This window comes from Puntigrus tetrazona, unplaced genomic scaffold (genome assembly GCF_018831695.1).
Source record: "Puntigrus tetrazona isolate hp1 unplaced genomic scaffold, ASM1883169v1 S000000520, whole genome shotgun sequence".
Taxonomy (NCBI): Eukaryota; Metazoa; Chordata; class Actinopteri; order Cypriniformes; family Cyprinidae; genus Puntigrus; species Puntigrus tetrazona.
Window position 1 is genome coordinate 1 of NW_025048156.1, and position 24,657 is coordinate 24,657.

At 36.3% G+C, this 24,657-nt stretch overlaps 1 pseudogene; it reads right to left on the reverse strand.

Moving 5' to 3' along the window:
• Positions 1-4,533: 4,533 nt before the first annotated feature.
• The window catches only part of LOC122334407, a 70,582-nt pseudogene continuing 50,458 nt past the window's right edge, over positions 4,534-24,657 (reverse strand).

The following is a 24,657-nucleotide window of genomic DNA, read 5'->3' on the forward strand; positions in this document are numbered from 1 at the left end:
TTCCCAGACAAGAAAAAGCACTTGATTGGCACCGAACGTCTGCTCGTGTGGCAGCTCTTTCAGCCGCACGACTGCGAATACGTATTCACTTCACACCAGTACGGCTTCCTGTTATGAGAGGCAAACAAACCCTTTCCACAAGCCCTCACTACTTTACAGCAGCATCATCGATCAGCATATACGCGACAGCCTTACTCGTATCCCTGCATCACGGGCGTCCTCCGGAAGGGACCTGACTGTCTGCTGCAACACTTCTGCTTATGAGAGTCACGTGGCTGCAAGTGCTACAATTTCATATTTTAACGATCAATAAAGCGGTATTTGATAATCGGCATTTGCAAAACTCAGATAATCATTTAAAGTGTAACCTCACGCATCACGCCCAACGTACAGGTTTCATGAAAACATGACTAAAGAGTTCTGAGAAAATTAGATGAAAAGAATGCATGAACAATTCATTCTCTGAATGCATAAAAGAACGCGTTCACACCAACCGCGATAACTATAGATACCGGTGATAAAGGCATAGTTATAAAAAAATTCTCTATATTAAAGAATGGCAGGGTTGCATACAACGTTAAAGCACAGGAAAGCGATATTGATGGGAAAAAAATTCCAGCTGATGCACGATACAAGCAGTGACAGCCAATCAGAATCCACGCCATCAGGAGCTGGAGGAATTGAAATCGAGATGCATGCGCGCAGAAATAAACAGACTTGTTTGTATGACATTCTCTTTTAAATCTTTCCTTTGTGAAATGCCTATAGCATATAAGCGGTTATCATTGAAATAGCTTTGTTTCTGCTCTTTTTTATTCAGCATGTCTGCCTTGTTTGTTCAGACCAATCACAAGAAGTGCACCATATTTTGGTTGTGTAATTTACTGTGCTAAAACTAGCTCTACTCTTTCCACGTCAAGCAAAACTCCTGCAATCTGTATGAAATTTCTGTAACACTTTAGATTACCAAATACTTTTCCCTGTGAACTACTTGCTAGATTAAGCATGCACTTACTACCTGTTTATTTTTTAAAAAGCGTATATAATGAGGTAGAAGTGATTATTGGCTTAAAAATTTGTAATGCATGATTTTGTACAGTCCTTTAATACCGCGATCATATTCTGAATCACAATACTTATTATAAATTAACTAAAAGTAAATTAGGATTTGTTAATAAAGGAAAACTGTACAATGTGCTATTAATCTAAAAGTGCTGCGAAATTTACAAAAGCGATCTCTCTCATCTACGTGTTAATACGGCGTGGCTGGGTTTGGGACCAGGGGTCCGTGCCCTTCTACCAGCTTCTAGATCTCCCGCGAGGCAGGGACCCGCTTTCGCTCGGCTCCCTTCCTGCTGACTGTGGCATTAGAGACTCAAGCAGCAGGCGATCCACGTCACCAGTCGGCCCACCTCTGCCCCGCTCCAAATCACAGCAATGGATTATGACATGAAAAGAATTCAGAGAGCTTTAGATTTCCCCCAAAACCTTCCCAGCAACAGGTTTGGGAGCATAAAATAATAGAGTAGGGAGAAGCTTGCATCTTCAAGCGTATTAAGAAAGAGGTTTGTAGCATTTAAAAATCAGCATGAAATAAGTAACATTTAAAAAAATACTCTTTAAAAATATAATTCATACATTTTAACCAAATCATTTTCTTTTCCTTATGCAACAAGAATCCTTGAATTTTCACAGTCAAAACAACCCCAAAGGGATAAAATCAAAAGTAAGAAATACGGTAAAAATAGTCATATTGTGAAATATTACTGCACAATTTAAAATAGCATTTTCCATTTGAATGGCAAATTTCTTATGCAATTTACTCCCGTGATGCAAGCTGGATTTTTAGGTCTTCAGTGTGCGCAGTTACAGCTTACAGGCTCTGCGAAAATGTATTTCGTATTATGTGAGAAAAAATGGACTGAAGGTTTTCCATTTTCTTCCCAAGAAGAAAGAAGTTTAATACGCTAATTGCTGCAAGAAAATAATTCAACTGACAAAAGGAAATCGCTAATAGTATAAAAGCGTCAGAGGCTGGAAATAAATGTTTTAAAAGTATGCAACAATTAGAGCTGTTTCACAATAATAATTTTAGCATTTACAAACTACATTACGTTCCAGAATTATTACATGAAGTTGAAATTCTGGTCGTATTTTTCCCAGTTTTATTTTAGCAATCCCAAACCACATCAAGTGTTAATAACTACTACAGATTTCCGTGTTTAATCCTATATAAGTGATATACAATTGTCCAGGAAAGGCTAGAGGGTCTGAATTAATACACAAATCTTTTCCAGATAAAATGAGCTAGATATAAAGAAATGCGACCTCAAACTAAAAGTTAAAAATTATTAAATACCCATGAGAAAGATACAATATTAATGTAGTAATAGAGAATTATGAAAGTTGGTCAGCGTAATGCTCATTGAGTCAACAGAGTCAAAAACAGATGGAGAAAGAAAAAACACATTAACACTTAAAAGAATTAAGAATTAATATCGAAGTGGGTGAGAAAACCATCAGGATCCATTTTAGTCTCCATCATTTTCCAGAACTGCTACCTTCCTGGAGTCTCCACAAGTGAGGCGTTTCAGATCCTCAGGGAACTTTGCTTGGGTACAAAATCCTTAATATGTTAATAAGAATGTTGTGAAATCCACTTAAGTTTGATTTTTTGTAGGTTTTATGGACATATAAGTTGCTTGGAAGTGACTTTTGGAAGGAACAACATCACATTATCTTGAGCAGATGTTTGAGAAGGAATTTATCTTACAGAATCAGTTTTAGAAAGCTCGTGTATTAATCCAATTTCAACCAAGACAGTCCTATTTCAGGATGAGAGACAGATTTAAAAGTAGGCTCCCCAAACGAACTTCTATCGCACTTCTATATGATGAAATACAAAATCAATAGTAGTCATTAGATTTGGGATTAAGGTCTGGGGATTTGTAAAACGTTATTGGGGGAAAAAAAAATGACCAACTCGCAGAACGGATGGCGTGCAATGTTAAAAGCATGACTATAACCGTTTTTATGTCATGTCATGACCAAAAATAAATACAAACCTGGTTGTTTCCGCTTGGATGGGTGCTGCTGACATAAAACTCCACCCACCCAGAAAAAAGTTCTCTAAAAGGTGAAACCGTTTCATTTTTTCCATGTTAAAAAGCTCTCTCAGCATATTGAAACTGCTGCCTGCGCAGCATAGGCTACAGTCATTCAAAGTGGCAAAGGTCCGCGCTGTTTGAAACACTTCAAGTTTTGTCACTTTTCAGTAAAGCTGCGGCTTTATCTTGCATTCGATTATATTATTTTTGTTCCTTTTTAAAATACTTTCTGCATAAGCCATTCAACATATTTTTGGACACGCTGTGTAGCCGCTTTCAAAAGAAAAAGTCCAATTAAAGAAAGCAACAACAAAGGTGTATCAAAACAGATTTGCGTTTTTGAACTCTATATATAATGGATGGAGAAGATCTTCAAAGCCCTGTAAGGGGGTGTGATCATTTCAGTTAAGCTTGTCTTAAAGGTGAAATTTACCCTGCTGATGCTCACAGTAAGAGGCGATCATTGACGGCAGCGCAGCCGCTTGGCTTTGGCTCTGACAAGCGCTGTGGCTCTATTCAGGCGCTCCGCTCCAACAGCGCTCTGTCACATCGCATCAGGACGGATTTCCATCACTGGCTATATCCTGTGCTCGTTGTTATAAAACAGATCCTGGCTGTGCGCATGCTGAAATACAAAGCAGCATGTAAAAGGAGTCTGGTGCACGCTACATAAAGACCTACTGGCTGCTAGTCAAAAATTAAATACAGGTAAATGCAGCTGGTCCCGCACCCAAAAAATGAAGATATTACTCATCCTCGGGCCTCAGAGTTGGTTTCGTCATCAGATTTGGAGAAATTTAGCATTGCATCACTTGCTCACCAATGCTCTGCAGTGAATGGGTGCCGTCAGAATGAGAGTCCAAACAGCTGATATAAACACCACAATAATCCACAGCGCTGCTGCGCTTCTAATCAATGCATTGTGCAAATGCTGTTTGTCCATAAAAACAAATCCATCATTAAGTCCATAATCCATAACATTGCATCCTCCTGTGAAAAATGAATATCACCTGAATCGGGAGTGAAATATGCCACCCACCCACAGTCCAAGACTATTTTAAACAAATAAATTTGTAGACGTTGATATGAGAGACAACAGGAGCTGGACTTTATCTAGTAAGCATTATTATGGATCACGGGCTGGTATTTTGGCCACGATTTGAAGGTAAAAATATCTTAATGATAGATTTGTTTCTCACAAAAACACAGATGGGGCTGAAACGGAGTGGTGCAGATTATTTTTATCAGCTGTTTGGACTCTCATTCCGACGGCACCCATTGCCGAACGCCGAATTTCTCCGAATCTGTTCCCACGAAGTAACAAACCATCAGAAATGCAGCTAAGAGCAGCACCAGTGCGTCTGATGTTCACCACCGCGGATCATACTAATCTTGAAGAGACTATAAGCCATGCTGAACAATGTACCGGCAGACAGTCGCGGGCGGGTTCTGGGCGTCTGCATCTCTTGGCGGGCGTGCGGCAGCGTGGTAGCGCTGCTTGGCCGTTCACCAGGTCCCTGCAGGCCTCTGAAGATTTTATCAGCTCCTCGTTGTCACCACGTTCAGCAGGTAGCTGGGATGGATGAAGCGGAAGCCGCACTCCACCGCCAACAGCTCAGACACATGCTGGAGACAGGGCAGGTGGAGAGGAAATAAATGAGCGGGATGAAAGAAGGAAAGAGGAAAAACACGAGTTAGCTTTGTGCATTGCACTCTCTCTCAACTGTGGCAAATTACCATTACTGATGGCCTCATGCTTTAGCGCATTATTATTTTTAATGACTAAAGGAAAACGAAATCTCTGGATAATTAAGATAAAAAAATATTCACAGAAAAGATCGTAATGATGCATTCGTGTTTACAAATTAGCTTTCTAGAAAAAAAGAAAAGAAAAAAGCCTTCCAACAGAGATCCAAGGGACGCTGTTTGAAGATGCCCATTACACGCACAGAGGTGCCAGTAAATAATAAATACATACTGATGCACATTAATCGGAGACAAACAACCTCTGCTAACGTCAAACAACACAAACATCAAAACAAGCCTGAATATTAGAGCTGGAAGTTAAAGATGTACTTTTTCCCTCCATTTGGTTGCTGATTTACATTCAACAAACACGGTCAGAAACGGAAAAAAGTTGCGCGAGTTATACGAGTTTGCACAACATGTTTCATAAAGAACATAGTCGTTTTCTGTAGCAGAACAACTTACTTCTCAATATTAATAACTCGCCGTCATCATCTTTTGGTAGCAATAAGATTCAGTTCAATAGCAGTAATTGAGAAACACAACTGAAATCCTAGTGAACTGGTAAATTACATGTCTAAAATTTTACTAAAAAGTTTTCTCTGCTCTATTGTCTGCCAAAAGAAAAAAAAAAAGATAACTATGAAGACTTTCAGTCAGGTTTCAAGACCGATCATAGCAAAGACGGCTTAAAAACTACAAATGACTTGCTTCTTGCATCAGACTTGAGCCACATCACCTTGCTAGTTTTACTTGATCTAAGTGCTGTGTTTGACACTATGGATTATGACATACTCGTAGATCAATTACAAAACTATACGGGGTAACCAAGCGGGCAGGCTTTAAGACGATTTAGATCCTACCTGACTATCGCTTTTGACTGATGCAGGAATCATCTTAATTTATGCTAGTAAAGTAATGGAGTGTCACAAGGATCTATGTTAGGTCCGCTGTTATTTTCAATATGCATGTTGACCCTTTGTTAATATTATTAGAAAATACGGTATTAGTTTCCACTGTTTTGCTGATCAAACTCAACTGTACAAAATAGACTCACAGAAACGGTCTTTGTGTGAATCTATTTTGCAAGGAAAAGCATCATACAAAATAAACGTGAATCAAACTGAACATAGGCAGGCTAAAAGTCACATTAAGATTATCACAATTATCAAGATCAATTCTAAAAAGTTTGTTTAAAATGTAAGGAGAATGGTAATTAAATAATTTATGCATTTAATTAAATGTACATACCATTTAAATAATGTAAATGAATAATAACTTTTAAATGTGGTCATACATTTATAATTACTATAAAATTAAATATATTCATAAATAAAAGGAATTCATTTAATTTAGCAGATTCATTTAAACTACGAAATAATTAATAAATCAATGAATTAATAAATTGATTAAATAATATACAAATATTTTGTTAAATTTGAAACTAAATAACATTATAAATTAATTATCAATTAAATAAATTAGTATGCATTTAAAAAAAAAAAAAACGAGGATTAAAGAACAAAACAAATGAATGAAATCGATTAATTGATCATTAAAATAGATCGAATGAAAGAACAAACAAGGCAAATAGATTATGCATTCAATGAATTCACAGACGTGTTCGGTTTGGATATAAAGCCACATCCACGCAGCCTGGCAGATCTGTTAAACCCACATAAAGCATCTGGTCAACAATCACACCATGATCCCGAGTGTTATCAGAGCTGGTCAGTTTTTATTTGTTTGATAACAGACCGTGTGAACAGCTTGACGTTCAGGTGATCCTTTCCAAACGCTGCTTTTTTGGGCTCGATCGGCAGCGGGTTTCCATGGTGAACAATCCCAGCATGCCATTGCTCCTTGTCCACTATATCTCCAGCGGGATTGTCAACACAAAAAGACAAGGACAGCATCTCGCCGCTCACCATCGGGTTCGAACAAAAACATCCATACGCAACAACGTGTAGTATTTCCAAGCAGAAAAGAAGAAAGGTCAGAGATTTACTGGTGGCACTGGTGGCATTTTACTAAAGTCCCCAGCGAGACTGGTAAAATCTGCACCGTCACTTTCAGACAGTTTATCAATCTGGCATTTCAGGTGGGGGACTCAAAATCAGCCGCGGCACGAGGACGGATCAAATAAATGAAAAATGGTATCTGAAAAAGGCGTTTCTAGCAATCTAGAGGCAGCATGGCCGTTGAAGAAATCCCTCAGGATTACAACCATTCCCTCCACTGCTCAGGCAATCAAGACTTATCGACTGAATGATCTAGGAATCCAAATGCAGCTCCGCTCACCACTTGCCTGAGCGTATCTGCAATAATGTCATGCCATGAGGGAGCCAGACTATGGCATGCTGAATACCAGATTAAGACAGCAAAAACCGCAGCTTTACTGGGCCAAAAGATGAATCATCAGCCGAGTAAAAGCATAAATGCAAGGTCAGAAAACACGGACGCTTTCAGCGCAAACATATCTGAGCTACAGTATATGATTTGCACGAGTGATTCCAGACGGGATGAAGTGCACGCATTAGCCTCGACCGAACGAAGAGCGATTAGATGTGCGATTCACGCTGTCGTTATGGAAAAAGCGGTTTTGTTGTGCAAAACTGTTGCATCGCGTCTAGACCAATCAAGCCTCTGGAGATAGCGTGCATGCAGATGCATTTTGTTCAAAATAAAGGGCATTTAACAGATGGACGGATTCATCCTAAGGTTTGCACGGTATTTTCGAGTCTGCGAGACAAGCCGAGCTGCTCTGTACATATATTAGCATAGCTTTAATACAAACACGATGACGCAAATGGTTTAAAACAAGAAAAAGCTCGCTGGTTTATGTAGCATGCTACGCAAAGGATGGCAATTCAATATAAAAAAAACAAAACAAAAAAATGGAATATTGTTGTTAAATCGTTTTAATTTGAGGTAAATTGAATTAAAATAATAATAAAATACAAAAGCAAATAAAATTAAATGCATCTTTTTGAACAATTCGTTGCATGACTGCATGCAAATGCATTTTCATCAAAACAAAAGGCCATTAACAGACAGATTAACAATATTTATTTAAGGTTTGGATGGTAAACTACATTTAAAATTAATTCATAATTAAATGAATCAACCATTTTAAAATAACTAAATGAATTACGTTTTTTGAAATGACCCGAACACTGCTTTATCAGACATTACAGGCATGATGAAATGAAAATGAGAATAATCGACCAATCGCAGCAGATTAGCATCATGGTTTGGAAAAATAAATAGTTAAATGAATTTTTTGGGAGTCGGCGAGCAAAGAAGGTCAAAATAAATGCATGATATAAGACAATACAAGCATTTTCTGACCTTGTATGCAATCGTTTGAGAGTTGGCGAGCAAATAAGCTAAAAATAAACGCATATTATAAGACATTAAAAGTATTTTTGACCTTGTATGCTTGTCAACCTGTTATCGAGGACGCCCAACACCAAAAATACCAACGCTTCATAAAGCACAATAGGGGCACTTTAAAACAAAGGGCAAACAGCAGATGGATTCTTTCTAAAGTTTGGATGCTATTTTAAAGCTGGGAAGACGAGAGCTGCTAAGACGCATCACACTCTGTCCCTACATATTCACATGCATCACGCAGGCATCTGTCAATCTGACACAGTGTTGTGGCACTTCATGGATGCGTCTTCACAGAACAGCATTTGAACGCATCAGAACAGACAGCAGCGCGTTTGATACTCATCAGACTGCTATTGATCTCTGACAAGTAATAACTCCAACATCTGTCAGCCACAGGTTTCTGATTCAATACTTTAGACAGATATTCCCATTTACAGGGAGGAAGTGACTTCCACGTCGTCTCTTTCTTTCCTCTCGATATAAAGCTGATGATAAGAAATCGATTGCTTGATTCGCAGCAAGGCGAAAAAAATAGAAATCAGTTTTCAGTCTGGATTGCTTGATTCTGGTTGGTCTATTCACCTCGCATTTACAGTCGAGTTAGTGAGTTTATACACAGAAACTTTTAAAGTTTTAGCCACTTATGATATACGTTTGTTTACACTACATATTAGAGAAGCAGTGATCACAGATGAACAAACCTAATCATCTAGTGTTTGCATAATTATATAGCCATTATAGAATGCCTTAGGATACAAATTAAAATATACACACACACATACATATACATACATACATATATATATATACACACATACATATACATATATATATATATATATATATATACATATATATATATATATATATATATATATATATATATATATATATATATATACATATACATATATATACATATATATACATATATATATACACACACACATATATATATATATATATGTATATATATATATATATATATATATATATATATATATATATATATATATATATATATATATATATATATATATATATATATATATATATATATATATATATATATATATATATATATATATATATATATATATATATATATATATATATATATATATATATATATATATATATATATATATACACACACACACACACACACACACACATATATATATACATATACACATATACATATATATATACATACATACATATACATACACATATATATACACACATATATATTTACACACACACATACACATATATATATAGATAGATATATGTATACTGCAGACTTTACAGTACGACGAAAGTCAAAAGTCTGTTTCCACTAGACTCCATCAAGGCAAAGACAATCAATAAACCAGACAGAAACAAACTAAAAACAAACAACTGGCAAAATCCCAGCACCTCCCCTCGAAAAGCTGGCCTCCTGACACGACAATAATCGTTCTAATATTTCATTTCATGGCCAGACACGCTCGCTGTGTTCTTCACGTTTTCCTCCAGACATATAATAAACAGCCATCCCCGAGGCGGGCCGTAACATGCTGGAATCAAATTTGCGATGTTTATTTTGCTGCTTGTAAATATAAAATTTCTCTATCAGAGCCATAAATCACCAAGCCGAGCGGCTCTCTGAGCGAATCTGAGTACAGATGCTAATAGAAAGTGAAAATTCAGGGAGATTTCTTGCTTGTGTTTCTGTGCTTGAGGGCACAGCAGTTTGATAAAGAAACGCAGAGAGAGAAGAGAGAGAGAGAGAGAGAGAGAGAGAGCTACGTACACACAAAGACAGTCATGCATTAAAAATATATTAGATAACAGAAGGGGAGACAGAGAGCAGAATCCTGCACAGGACGACAGAGTGACGCACCGCCACTGTGAGCGCCGTTTGATGGATGGGGAGCGTCGCCGCGCTGAAAAGAAGACAGATTAAGCATGTCCAAGAAACACTTTTCTCTCGGTGGAATATACGGAGAGATGCGTATCCCGGCGCGGCACAACAGTCAGCCGGACAGCGTCATCTCTAATGATGCCTGTGTGCTGAGATAAAGCACCAGTCTGCAGCGAGCGCTGAAAAATGACCTGGGAAAACAGCCTCCGTCGCAAGACTCAGCAATTGCATTTCACGGTAAACCAGAGTCAGCACACAGGCCACACGCGGATACACGGCGAAAAACCTTTAATAAAGCCGCCGTGTCTGTCCTGCAGCCGAGAAAATAATCAACTGATTGACGATAACGACGCCTTGTTTGAACCGAAGTTATGATAAATAAATTAAATTAAAAAAAATGTATTAATTCAAAGTCGGATCAATTCTGATAAGGTTTCGTTTAAAGATGATGATGACAATTTAAAAATAAATGAAACAAAAACTGTTCAAATAAAGCTAAGCGTTTTAAATAAAAGACATTTTTAATGATTATAGAAATAATTAAAACTATGATTAAGGAGGAAATTTAATTCAATTAAAAAAATTTAAATAAAAATGAAAAGCCTGGTGTTTTAGAAAATATATTTCTGTTAAGATTTCTATTAAACCCGTTTCTACAGAAATGCTTTTAGGAATAAAATTATACTTTTTTTTTTTTTAAAGATGTGCTTGTGTGTTTAAAGATGATAATAACAACAAAAAATAAACAAAAACAATAAAAGATTTACATGAATTAAGATAAAATAAAATAAAAATGCCTCAGCTCAAAGAAAGGGTCTTTTAAACAATTATAGAATTCAATTTATTAGATTAAATTGAAATAAAATAAGCAAGCCTGATGCAAAGATATTTCCTAAAAACTGAAATGCTTAAAGAAATAAACAGAATAAATAAATAAATAAGATTTGTGACTTCTGTTACCTTAATAAGCTCAAATGTAGTCAATTGGGATAATAGCACAAGAAAATATATTTTTTAAGTAGTTACACAGTTCAAAAGGTTCTTTGATACCAGGCTGACCCAAATCACTTGGGGGGAAAATCAAGACTGAATGGGTCACTACACAGCACAAACACAGGAAGAGATTCTTAAAGCACTTTAAAAAAAGCTATTAAAATGTCCAAAACGGTAGAAATATTGTCAGGTTATACATATTTATACCCGTCCATCCCAAAAGGGTCAATTAAATCAAACCTTCTAACCGCTTGTCTTGACCTCCTGAGAATAAAGCCCAGTGCAGAACCAAGGATGCAGAAGCTCTTTCTTTAAAACCGTTTAAAGGAGCATAGAATTGGTTTTGTATTTCTGCTGCCTGATGAACTTCCACAGCACAGAGAGCATTAATCCTTCAGTCACCACCAAAACACAACTCATTCCTTCTCACCTACAGCACCGCTTTGTTTGGGTGAGGAAGTTGTGATTTCTAGTAGGATGTGGGCGTTCTGCTGCTAAAAAGAGCTAAGAAAAGAAAAAAGAAATGTGTAATGAGGAATAAAAAAAACACCTCAGAGCTGCAAGCGCGGGCTAAAATAACTCACATTAAACTTGCATTAAATTTAATGAAGGTACTATTCAAACGTCCATGTATTACTTTAATTCAAGCATTATAAATTATCTACAAAAGCAAGCTTTGTCTTCTAGCTTTCGTGACTTAATTTTTATGCACGTTTGGATCTTAAACTATTTCCTGCTCAATTAATGCTTTTAATTTGAACTAAAATGAATTAAAAAGCTTATTTCACTCCACAAGCAAAATTAAATAAATAAAGCAATTATATTTTGACACAAAAAGGCGGTACATTCACTCCTATAACCTGGTACGTCATTCATGCATAAATAAATTCATGAATGCATAACCTTCAAAAATTACACAAATAAATAAGCGCATTAAAAGCAATCCTCAAAATATTGATGCATAAGTAAATAAACATGCAGAAAACGCATGAATAAATAAGTTGCACATATGTAGTTTCATTAGTAAAAATGTAGCACACTGATTGCTAATTTTCAGTTATTTTATGCATGCGTGATAAATAAATGAATAAATGGAAATAAAAAAAAAATAAATGGAGCAATGCATAAATAAACACACAATGTATTAACGCAAGAAATTATAAGTAAATCAAAACAGCAATATTAAAAATGCACAACATGCGTTTCAATTGGTTTGCATACAATCTTCAACATGAGACACGGAGCATCTAGTCCAAAGCGCTTCAGTCCAATGCTGGATTCAACCCCAGTAAAGCTGACAATCAGAATCAGAGGGAAGTCAGCACAGCAGCAGAGTTCAGCAGCTCTCTGTGAGATGAAACGTCCCGCTGTGAGCCAATCTACTGAGACAACACCAGAGAACACCTGAGACCTCAGAGAGACCATCATTAAAACCACTGACCCCACAGAGCTGCTGCTGACCTCACCGAACACACAGAACCAGCCTGACATAAACAAAAAACACCCGCTCTGTGATTTTTCACCTGTTTTATGGTCAAGTAAGATACATGCTTTGAGGAATCACTTATACTGGGAGCACAAATGCTGCAGGTTAAAAGTTCACCCACTGCAAAACAGGCTTTGGGTCACCATTGACTTCCATAGTAGGAAAACTAAATCCTATTGAGGTCGACGGCTCAAAAAGCCTGGCTACAAACATCTTTCTTTGTGTTGGGAGAACACAGAAATTCATACAAGTTTGGAACTACTTGAGGACTACTTGGGTGAGCTTTTCCTTTAATACTACAGACTGTCAATGTATTGTAAAAGAAAATTATTTTACAGCTTCTTAAATTCTTGAATAACACTCATTCGACCTATGCTCTCAACGTCAAATGCAGAAATGTTAATTCATGCGTTTATGACCTGGAGGTTAGATTATTGTAATGCTTTATTGGATGTTTGTTCTGCTTGCTTGATAAACTCCAGCTAGTCCAAAACAGAGCATCTAGAGTCCTTACTAGAACCAGGAAGTATTATATCAGCCCGGTTCTGTCAACACTGCATTGGCTCCTATCAAACATCACATAGATTTTAAAATCTTGTTAATTACTTATAAAGCCCTAAATAGTTTAGCTCCTTAACATTTGAGCAAGCTTTTTATCTCATTATAGTCCTCCCCATCCGCTGCGTTCTCAAAACTCTGGTCGTTTGATAATACCTAGAATATCAGAATCGAACCGCTGGCGCCAGATCCTTTTCCTATCTCGCACTCCAAACTCTGGAACAATCTCCCTAACACTGTTCGGGAGGCGGACACACTCTTTCAGTATAAATCTAGATTAAAGACACATTATATTAGTCTGTTTCTTTCTTATTCTGGTTCTCAGTTTGTATCCAGATCAGATGGTGGATCAGCACCCAGAGATGATTTCACAGACCATCTCAGCATTTAATAAAACATTAAGTGCTTAATCTTGTCGTTATACATTACTATCCTCTATTCTCCTATTTTATACTGTTCAGTGCTTTGATACAATCTGTATAGTTAAAAGCGCTATATAAAGTGATTGATTGATTGATATATAATTTTGACATTACTTTCATGAAAATGTAGCACTATAACTAATAAAATAAGTGCAAAAATAATTTATCAATACATTTAATGAGACAAGTGCTTGATCTGAGGAATATTTTTTCATAATCCAACACGTTTGGAGCGCAAACTGCAGATATTTCTGTGTGATTTCACACGATGAGACGACGCTGCTTTTAATAAATCGAGATTCTTTAACATTGTTACATAAAACATCTTGTTAACGCCTATTCTCCACCTGTTTAATGGTAAAAATAATGTATCATTTTAGTGCATGATTTGAGAAATACAACATAAACGCTGCGGGATAATATCACAGATTCACAATTTATTGAAAAACAAACAATCAAACGAACATGTTGTCTGGATATTCATTAGATAAGCCCTTACAGGCTGATTTAATTCCAGTGTGTCTCAAACCGATGCTGAATTATATGAACCTGCTAAGTGATGTTAATTATGGCATAAAAAGAACAAAGTCGCTCGTAAAAGAGCAATTAGCTTTGGGAGCATAAGCCAATATTCATGAAAAAACAGAATTGTTTTGATGGCGTTCGGATGCGGTGTCTTATCCAACGCCCTGAGGGTCTTTAAAAACGATCAAGCGTTTAGAACATAAAACACTTTTCATTTTCCACGCACTTACATTATAATAGTCGAACTGTATTCGGCTGCGCAACGTTCCGTATTTAGAATGAGTCACCGAAGAAAAGGCCATAAAGTTACAGCGTGTGATTTATATACCGCTCTGTGAAACCGAGGAGAAACTGTTCGATACGCGGAATAAAAGAGCAGAAAATAAAGACAGAGACAGAGAGAGAGCGCAAAGGACTGTAAATAAAGAAGGAGTGTTTTTCCCCCCAAAGTTCTGCTTCAGTGCCATGCTGGATTTGTGATTTCATAGGCTAAACCCCAGGGGAACAGCGTGAAGTAGAGGAACTCATTTCAGCCTGAATTCAGATTGATTTCCTATCCAGTTCCTTCTCAATGGAGGCAGTGCAGGGCCAAATAAACATAAGGTCACTGCATCAATCTCTGCCGCTTCCTCCTCATGCCATCTGATCTAGTTTCACAGCGACGCTTCACGCACTCCAAACACTCGGCTCGATTGGCTCGTGCTCATTTATTTAATAGACATGCTGGAGGAGTTTAGTCCAAGTGTTTTGGGAGTAACATCTGTGTCAGGAGTAGGATACTACACCATTCTAAAAAGGTCAGAAATATTTCATGTGTGAACTGAAAAGGAACGCATGCAATGTATGTATAAACACATTCATAATTTTGTGAAATTTTAAAGTGGTTAAAATAACGGCCTTCATTTTAATACATATACTTTATATTTACTATATAAGCCTATATAAAGCCTAATCTAACAATAAAAGACAAAAACTGCTGCTCTTGATTGAACCGCTTTTGTAGTTTTAATAATTAATTAATTAATTTTGCTTTAAAACCTTCAAAAAACTTCAACATGAGTTTTATAAGAAAACTTTGCCGACTGCAAACGGTTACATGACTCCAACAAAAAGCTCTTTTAATGGAGAAAAAAACATTTTACTTTACATTTTATTTTCACTTATTTTGGTAACAAGTAACATATAATTCAAAATATATATATAATATGCCTATGCATTTATTTGATCAATATATTCCACTTTCTTTTTTTTTTTTTTTTATCTAATGTTTTAAGGTAATAGTTATGATGTTTATAACTGTGTATAAATACACTAATTTATTTGTCAAAATTACGAAAAAACTGTAATATTGTAGAATATTTGAAATGATTAAAGAACTGTTTGCATTTTCAATATTGTCATATTTGTGTAAAAATGTATTCATACTTTTTTTTGTATACACACATATCGTACACACACACACACACACACGTTAATACTTTTATGCATACTTTTACATTAAATATTGTTGATCAATCAAATATTATCAAAACATTTATAATAAAGCTGAAGTCTTTTTTGTGCTCAAATTTTACAACAATTCACATAATAAGCGAGTACACCATGGATCCATTTTCTAAATTGGGTTTTGGCATGTCCTGAATCACTACGGTATACCCAGTGCATTTTGTTGTTAGCTGCTTGTTAGTCATTTGCTCTAAAAAAACCATGCTTGACTATCTTGACTGTAATTTAACAACTTTAAATAATGAATCTCTTGTCGCTTGACAAGCTCGTTTCAAAATAGCTCCCTAGCATTGCACAACCCACATCTCCATTCAAGTTTGACACAACAAACTGCTAAAAGCACGGCTTCATCTGCTGACATTTAAATAATGCAAGCAATGCTAATCTTAATTAGCATAGCGTATGCCGTAAACCACTGCTGACTGTTTAGAAACTTAAAATACACTCTTTAGAAGTGAGCTTACATAACGCGCACCTCTTAGCCGACAGAAACCAGGGAGAAAACCTCCTGAGGCACGGGCTCTGTCCCAGTGATACTGCTATACACGTTATGCTAAATGTCATTTTTATTTAGAACGAACTTATTTGCAACACTTTCAGCATTAAGCGTGTTTTTTGCATTAAAAAAAATACGTTTACTGTTTATCTCACAATTCTGACTGTTTTCCGACCTCATAATTTATTAAAAATGTCTCATCTGAAAGATGTAACTCACTATTGCAATTCATATTTTAAATTTTTGCTTTACATTTTGAGTTTATATACTAAAAATCTGACTTTTTTTTAACAAATTTACAGAAGCTTACGTAGAAAAAATAAAATAAAAATTGTGACTTTTTCACTACAATTTTACTTTTTTCCCTTAAACTCCAAGTTTATATCTTGCAACAGTGAGACGTAAACTAAGAATAGCAAGAGAGGAAAAAAAGTAGGAATACTTTTATCTCAAGTATTGCAATTTTTAATTACTACTTGGTGCAAAGGGCTTCCGTACATCATTATTAAATAAGTAATTTATTATTAAATAATTTACCTATTTCACCTAGTTAAATATTATGTCAGAAACACAAGCAATCCTTTCATGCTCACTATTTTTGTTTATTTAAAGAGCCAGTGTTGGTCTAAAACTGATTTTTGGTGATTACTGGCCTAAAGCTATTTAAAAAAATACATTAAAGTGCCCCTATTAAGGATTTTTGAGCTTTCGTGCAGTGTGTAACCCTTTAAGTGAACGAAAACAAAATCTGTTTTAAATCTGAAAGTGCACGGTGTATAAATTTATCGTCTCCTAAAGGCACAATTTGTAAGATTGTTGTATTAAAATATCCAAAAACCCCTTGTAGATTTAGATAATCTGTCCCGTCTCATGACCTGCAACATCCAAGCTGTCTGCACAGAGACTCCGCTCTCGCATGCGTTTTAAGGAAAGCAGATATATACTATTTATTGTGCAAATAAACGTCACATACAGGTGATTCGTTGATTAAAAGTAAATGAGCTTTTGCTTCCATGAGCATGATTTCTAAAAACAACGTTCCATGCTCCGTCACTGAGCTCCGCCTCTTTATGGTTTTGAAAGTGCAACCTCTAGTGAAAACGTACATATCGTCCTTTTAAAAGAAGGAGTCGACTCCGAATCATTTTTTAAAACGAATGTTAACTTCAACATTAGCATATAGCCCACCCACTTGTTGGTCTTTTTCCACTGGTCTGAATGAAAATGTAAATTCAGTCTTTGCCACTAGGTGTCGCTTTAGCGCGCGCGATGAATATGGCGGTTTCTCCAGCAAACAAAGACGCACTGAGCTCACGTGCATTGCAGGAACGATAAAAACCAAAAAGCCAACCAATCGACCGATCACAGCAGATTAGAGTAACGCAAAAGAATTAATAATTGAAAGAATCGTTTAGGATTCGTGAGAGCAAATAAGGTAAAACAATTCATATTATAAGACAACCATAAATAAAAAATAGCATATGCCGTTATGTTATGTTTTGAGCTTTAAACCAGCTTTAAAACATAACCTAACCAGCACATGCTGTTTTTTCAACATGGAAGGAAAGTGTTTTTTTTGACCTTGCATGCATGTCAACCTGTTTTTGGGGACTCCCAAAACTTCTCATTAACTTTAACCTTTTGTGAGAAGTAGCAGCATGTTAGACTGCATTCGGTGTGAATGTCTGATGTCCAGCTGTCGCGCTCGGGCCCTTCCTCTCTTGTCTGCTACAGAAGAGCGTGTAATCGAGTGGCTTTTAGCAGATTTAACGTAAGGAAACGACGGCACGTTCTCAGGATGGTAATCTCCTCACACGCTCGGCATGATCACCGCGTCATGAATGTTTCATCCGGCGTATTACCAGGACTCTTTTCAGAGCGGCTCTGAACGCTCACTCAGATACGAACTGCAGCTCAAAGGGAAAAGAAAAAAAAAAAGACGATTTTTCAAGGAAGCGCACATTTCCCGAAATTGATTACGGTGATTTAATCTCGCAATTCTGTCGAACAGATAGCAAAGATGTGATGTTTCTACTCTTCTTTTTTCTTCTCTGAAACTCACAGAAGACTTAAACACACACCTCAGTGTGCTGTATAACATTGAAACGCCCAGCTTAAACACATAGGATGAAGTTCTGTTTAAACACACACACACACACACACACACACACACGGGTAAACATTCAGACGAGGCAGTGTTTTACATTTCGCTCTCTTATTCTGGGACAAAGATATGACTAATCATATATTCGAGGGCTGCTCAGATCAACCTTGCTGTAAATTTAATATTTGAAGTCAAGTCCAAAAACCCCAAAACGTCAAATAAACCAGACAATTAAGCTCTTGAATTGAGGGCAAATGAATATTTTACTACTGCTTAAAAATTACGAACCGATAAGCTTTCATTAAATAACTCTCTTAAGCTCACATTGCATTTATGTGATAAAAACGCCGTGAAATATTATTGCAATTTAAGGTAACTGTTCTCTTTGGGGAAATGTGTATTTAATTTAATTTAAATAAAATATATTTAAAGCTAAATTTTCTTTGAAACGGTTTTTATTTTTTATGTCACTTATGATAAACGTAATGCATCCTTTTGTAAACAAAGTTATATCTGTCAAACCATTAAAATAAAATAAATTTTATATTATATTTAAATTTTATATAAATTAATATGTCTGCGTAAGGTTTATTTTTTATTACGTGCATACAAATGCACACACGCACGTATATATATATATATATATATATATTCTATCTTAAATGCATTTATATATAATCTAAATTATATAAACATAAATATTTTCAAAATGTTAACGGTATGTAAAAAATATATACTATATGTGTGTGTTTTGTGTTATTTTGAGCGTGATTAATCACGGTTAATCGACAGCACTAATATAATATAATAGTATTTTATATCATATGATATAATATAACTTCTCTACTAGATGTCTAAAATACGCTGAATGTCCGTAGTAAACCAACAACAAACAGAAGGATGACCCTAACACTGATCAGTCGGGTTTGTTAAAAACCAAAGGTCACAAAACAAGGTCCGAAACTGAAGAAGCAGCTGCATTCAAACTCCCATGGACCGCATCTGAAGAACACCTTCTCTATGGAGATCTCCAGAATCAATACGGAGCAGCTCTAGTGTATTTATACATGACCACGGACCAAACCGGCTCGATTAACCCTGCTCTCCCACCTGCACTCGGCTGCCGGGGTCCTTCTTGATCCATTTGATGACCGTCTCGTAGACCAGCTCCTCCGCTTTCGTGTTCAGGCTGTCGTTGGACATGTAACTGACCAGGTCTTCTTTGGAAATGTTGAGGATCTCGTCCTGGCCGGCCACGTCGGGGAAGTTCTGCAGGGCGAAGGCCTTTGCCATGTTGTGTAGTTCGGTGCACTGCATCGCCTCGGCCATGGCCAGCACTCCCAGACAGTTAGCAGCCGTCAGCTGTTTCTCTGCGGGACACACACACACACACACACACACACACACACACACACACACACGTATATATATGAGCCGGGAAACAAACAAAGTGTTGGGAAGATTAAACTTATCCGAGTGTTTTGCTGTGGAAAAGGTGAGTTCTCAAACAGCTTGTTGGAAAAAAGACAGGAAAATAAACGCACGCACTTCATAACACCAGTCAACGATAAACCCATTTCACTTTAAATCGCAACAAATAAAAAAATAGTGCTGTCGAATGATGAATTGTGATCTAAAATAAGATTTTGATCGCATACAATTTATTATGTACATATAAATACACACAAACAGTATGCATTTTGAAAATATTTACATGCGTTCATATAATTATAGATATAGATTATAAATAAATGTATTTAATATATTAGCATACCATTTGTATACATATACATACATATGTATATGTAGATGTTTAAAAAAAAAGTATAGAAATAAAAATGTTAATGGTTTTTGTAAATAATCAAATTTAATAAATGTAGTAAGATATCTAAATAAATAATATCTTACTATAATATTAATATGTAAGTCGTAGGTGATAGTTTAAGAACTAAAATCTGCAAAATGCATGAAAATAAATAAATAAATAAATAAATAATATAGAATTTGTATCAAACATGCTTTTATTATATTATAATATACATTTTATTATTATTAAAATGTTATATGAAATTACATTTATCAATACAAAACAATATTGTAAATATTATTAAATATACATAAACTTACTGACTTTAAGTACCATTTTAAAAACTCTTAATAAATGCACAATAGACATTTCATTTGCCATAAATTATACAAATAAACGATTTTTATAAATATAAAATAATATCAAAAATAACAAGCCATGCATTTTCAGGTTTTATTGGACGATGCGATGGTATAATTTAATTTCTTTATTATTGTGCATCTGCATCAACATTAATTTACTAACACTTAAGAAAGGCGGCATACAAAAGTAAATGATTACGGGACTTTAAGTGGGTGAAATCGCAGGTGTGATTATTATTTTTTCAGCATCAGCATACAGTATAATGACAAGCTCTGGATAAAAGTGCAAAGAAAAGTCCGCTCGCACACATCTCCCAGCACTCAAAACACAATTACGTGTAATGAAAGCACATGCGCTCATGAAAGCGTAAATGGCTTCGATTTCTATTACCAAATATTCAATGCACCATCTTGATTGTAAGAACTCTCTCCCGCCGATGAAACCTTGAAGAAGAATCTCTCTTTTCGAGAGCGTTCCCTTTCACATGCATTCAAGTGTCATATACCGCTTATCTGAAGCAGTCACGCTAACAAGAGAGTCTCGAGTCAGTCTTGCACGTTTTGACTTTTCATTTCTGACTTTTGTATACCGAAGCAGACGGAGCGCTCCGGCGGATCCCTACAGGAGAGAAATGTCATTTCATAGGTGTTGAGGTGCTGATAGATTAATAAGCTCGATCCCGGGTTCGTGGGAAGAGAAGCTCAAACCGAGCTGTCAAAGCCGCCCGACATCCGCTTTTTGATTCTGAAGCTAAACTCATTACTCACTTTCCTCGAACCTGCCTCATCGACAGCAATTATAAAAAAGGGCATAATTCATGAAAGCGTCCGAAAGCCTTTCGATTACTCAGTTCAGTTAAGTGCTGTCAAAAAGGCTTTAATCCACTGGATGAAATAAACAATATACAGGCAGGCAATACGGTGGAAAAAGTCACTAGTTAGACATAAGACCGACGGCTGCTTTCTACAACCAAAAAAAACACAGACGAACTTCATAAAGCGGTTAGTTCTATCCCTCGATTCTGATTGGTCAGCAGCTGGGTATTATTCACGACACGGCATGGCCATAACCGCCTTGCGCATCACCAAAGACTAGACGTCTCACTCGTATAGTTTTGAATTGGGAAAAAACGCGAGCTGCGTCTCACTTAAAAGGCTGCGCCCTGCAGAGGTCGAATCCTCGGGAGGTCGCGTGCTATATGAAGTGTCCTTAACCTTGAATTAAACGAGGCGGCGTCTCGTGGAGGGTCCTGTTACGGGTGGAAGAGGAAACAAGAAGTATAGCGTTGCCATGCCAACACGTGTTGCGCTCTTACACTACTTAAACGGAAAAAAATGCATATTTTTAAAGTTATTTAAAAAATGCTTTTACGTGTTTTATTTTGTTCAGTGTGAGTTGAGTTTTATGAAAGCAATAAGACACTCAAAGCATAATAAAAGGCACCCCGTATTGCTTACATAACGAATAATTTCAGGTAATGAAAAATACATAAAAAATAAACACATACAACATAATACATGCATATGCACATTTTAAATGTGCAAATATTTAAAACGGATGTGCAAACGTGTATTTTTTTAGTTCTATTTTAAATATTTTTTGTGCAATAATTATCATCGACTTGTAATATGGCATTATTCTTATTTACACACTTATGATATAAATAAATAACAGGTTTAGTGAAGAAAGAAAAAGAAAAGAAATTGGAAAATATTTATAGAAAAACCACAAAAATTACAGGCATAATAATAGATATGCATTAAGAAACAACAACATTAATAATAATAATATTAATAATAATAAATTAGAACGAATAAATATACAATGAATAAATAATGAATATCTATGCACACACAGAGCAACATTTATGGGTAGCTGGATATGGGTGGTTTAAAACCACGAATGCAAACTACACTTACAGCATGACTTCATTCGCTCTATTTCAATTTCCACATCAGATTCAAATCATAACTCGGCATCCTGCAAGCATCTCAATTCAAACCGTGCAGCTGGATTGACATGTAAACCGCATTCCCCATTCAGTCCTGAACGCTGCCGAGCCGCCCGTCAGGATCTACATGTTAAAATATGTATGGATTGACTCCTCGGAGTCTGGCTCCCGGTGCACTAAAATATTACGACGCGTATTGAGATTACTAGAAATTACTGCATATCAAGCGTCGAGATGTCTGATTCGCAAGCGGCACGCGAGTCATTACGACTTCTGTAATGAGCAACTGTATTTCTGATTCACTTCAGTCCGCAGCAGAGCGTGCGTGCGCGTGTGTGTGTGTGTGAGAGAGAGAGTGTGTGTGTTGTGCTCATGTGTCAATCAACATAACACAAGCCTCCAGCTCTGAAAGGGGAAACAGAATCCAAAAAGAGAGAGTGAGACACGGACAGAATGAATAATGAGCGTATTCCCTCACGGCTTCACCACGAAGTTCCAGTAAATTACTCCAAGTTTTTAGAGTACCTACAAAAACAAACTCATTAGAAACCCGATTACCATAATTCGTCCACGAGAGATCGAGAGCTACAATCCCGTTCTGCGTTTGCTGCAGGTCCTCTTGCAAAGTTACTCAAGGTCACGCGCAGCTAAAGCACGGCGGTTTTTTCCATTCGCTCTCCGACCAGGCGCGACGGGAAAAGTTTTGGCGAGCAATTTGGTTGATATCGAAACTAATGCACGCAGCGTTGTAATAAACGCACGCGATTCAGCGGCTGAATTTGTTGAACGTGTGGGGAAAGGTTTCATCTGTCAGCTTCTTACCGAGGAAGGAGACGCAGACTTTGCAGAAAGTGCTGAACTGGAACTTGTTGGCCGCCTCCAGTAAGGTCTTGGCGTTGGCCGAGTCGATAATGAGGGAGCCGGTGTAAACAAACTCGAGGAGAAGCTCCAGAACATCTGAACTGATGTTGCTCATCGTCAGCTGCATCTTCTCACCGTTTCTGTTCTCTCCCGATAACCTGGACACAGTATGAAAAAGGTTAAACCTGCAGCTTGTGTGTCGGTTTCAACTAGCAGTGACGGTCCGTTCTTCTCACAGTTATTTATAGACATCAGAGCAGTGGTGTTATTAGGGAAAATAACAAAAAAATAAAATAAAATCGAATTTGCTTTCATTAACCGAAATAACGCTGAAATAAAATAAAACATAAATGAATAATTTTAATTAAAAAAAAAGAGAAACCATGCCTTAGCAACTACCTGAAATAAATTAGCATTAAAATATTTTTTTTTTTTTTTAAAAGTACAACATTTTTAATTATATTTTTTATTTACATTTTAGCTATGAGAAGTGTCATATAAGATTTTAATGAAACCGAAAACATACAAATTAATGGTAATTTTTGATTTTCAACTATTTTTGGCTTTTTGTAAACGGAAATAAAGCTGATGTATAAATATTAGAAGAAAAAACTATTAAAAATAATTATTATTTAAAAATATATAAAAATGTTGCCTTGGCAACTTGGAAAAATTTGATTAAAATCCAATAAAAAATAAAAATAAAATTCATCATTTTACTTTTAATTACTAAACACTCATTAAAATAAAAAAAAAAAAAAAAAATGCAAACCAAATTAAAGCCAATTGAAATATTAGCAAACACTATAATATAGTTAAACAACACTATAATAATAAACAAATAATAACACGGCTTCAGAAGACTTCAATATATAGATGTATATGGACAATTTTTAAGGCATAAATATGGTCTTTTTTTTAAGCTTGACTATACTACATTAACGCATAAACACAATTTTACACCGAAAAAAACGATTAAATAATGGTTAGTTTTTGAGTGAACTGCTCCTTTAAGAAACAATTAAAAACCTATCAAGCAGCGCAAAGTGAGATGGACTCATTTGGAAAAGCATCAACTAAAGCTGTTCAGCGAGTGTGACTCAAAGTCGAGCCTGTGTGTTTCTCTACAGCAGCGCTTGAGGGGAAACTTGAGTGAGCTGCTATGCATTTTCATGCATAATATATGTTTAAAGGCATATGGAGAGCGCAGATTGCCTGGCTGCCGAGATGAGCCGCTCTCCGTCTAGAAGAGGGCCGCTGGCTTAGCGTATCTGCTGAGGGCGGCCTGGCAGGCGGACGCACCGCGGCTTTGCTTTTGCCATTGTTTAGGCGCGTGCCTTTAGACGCTAAACATATAAAGCTCAATTATCTGGGACGCTGCGGAAAGACAAAGGTGTCTGGAGAAACAAAAGCTCATAATGATGTTC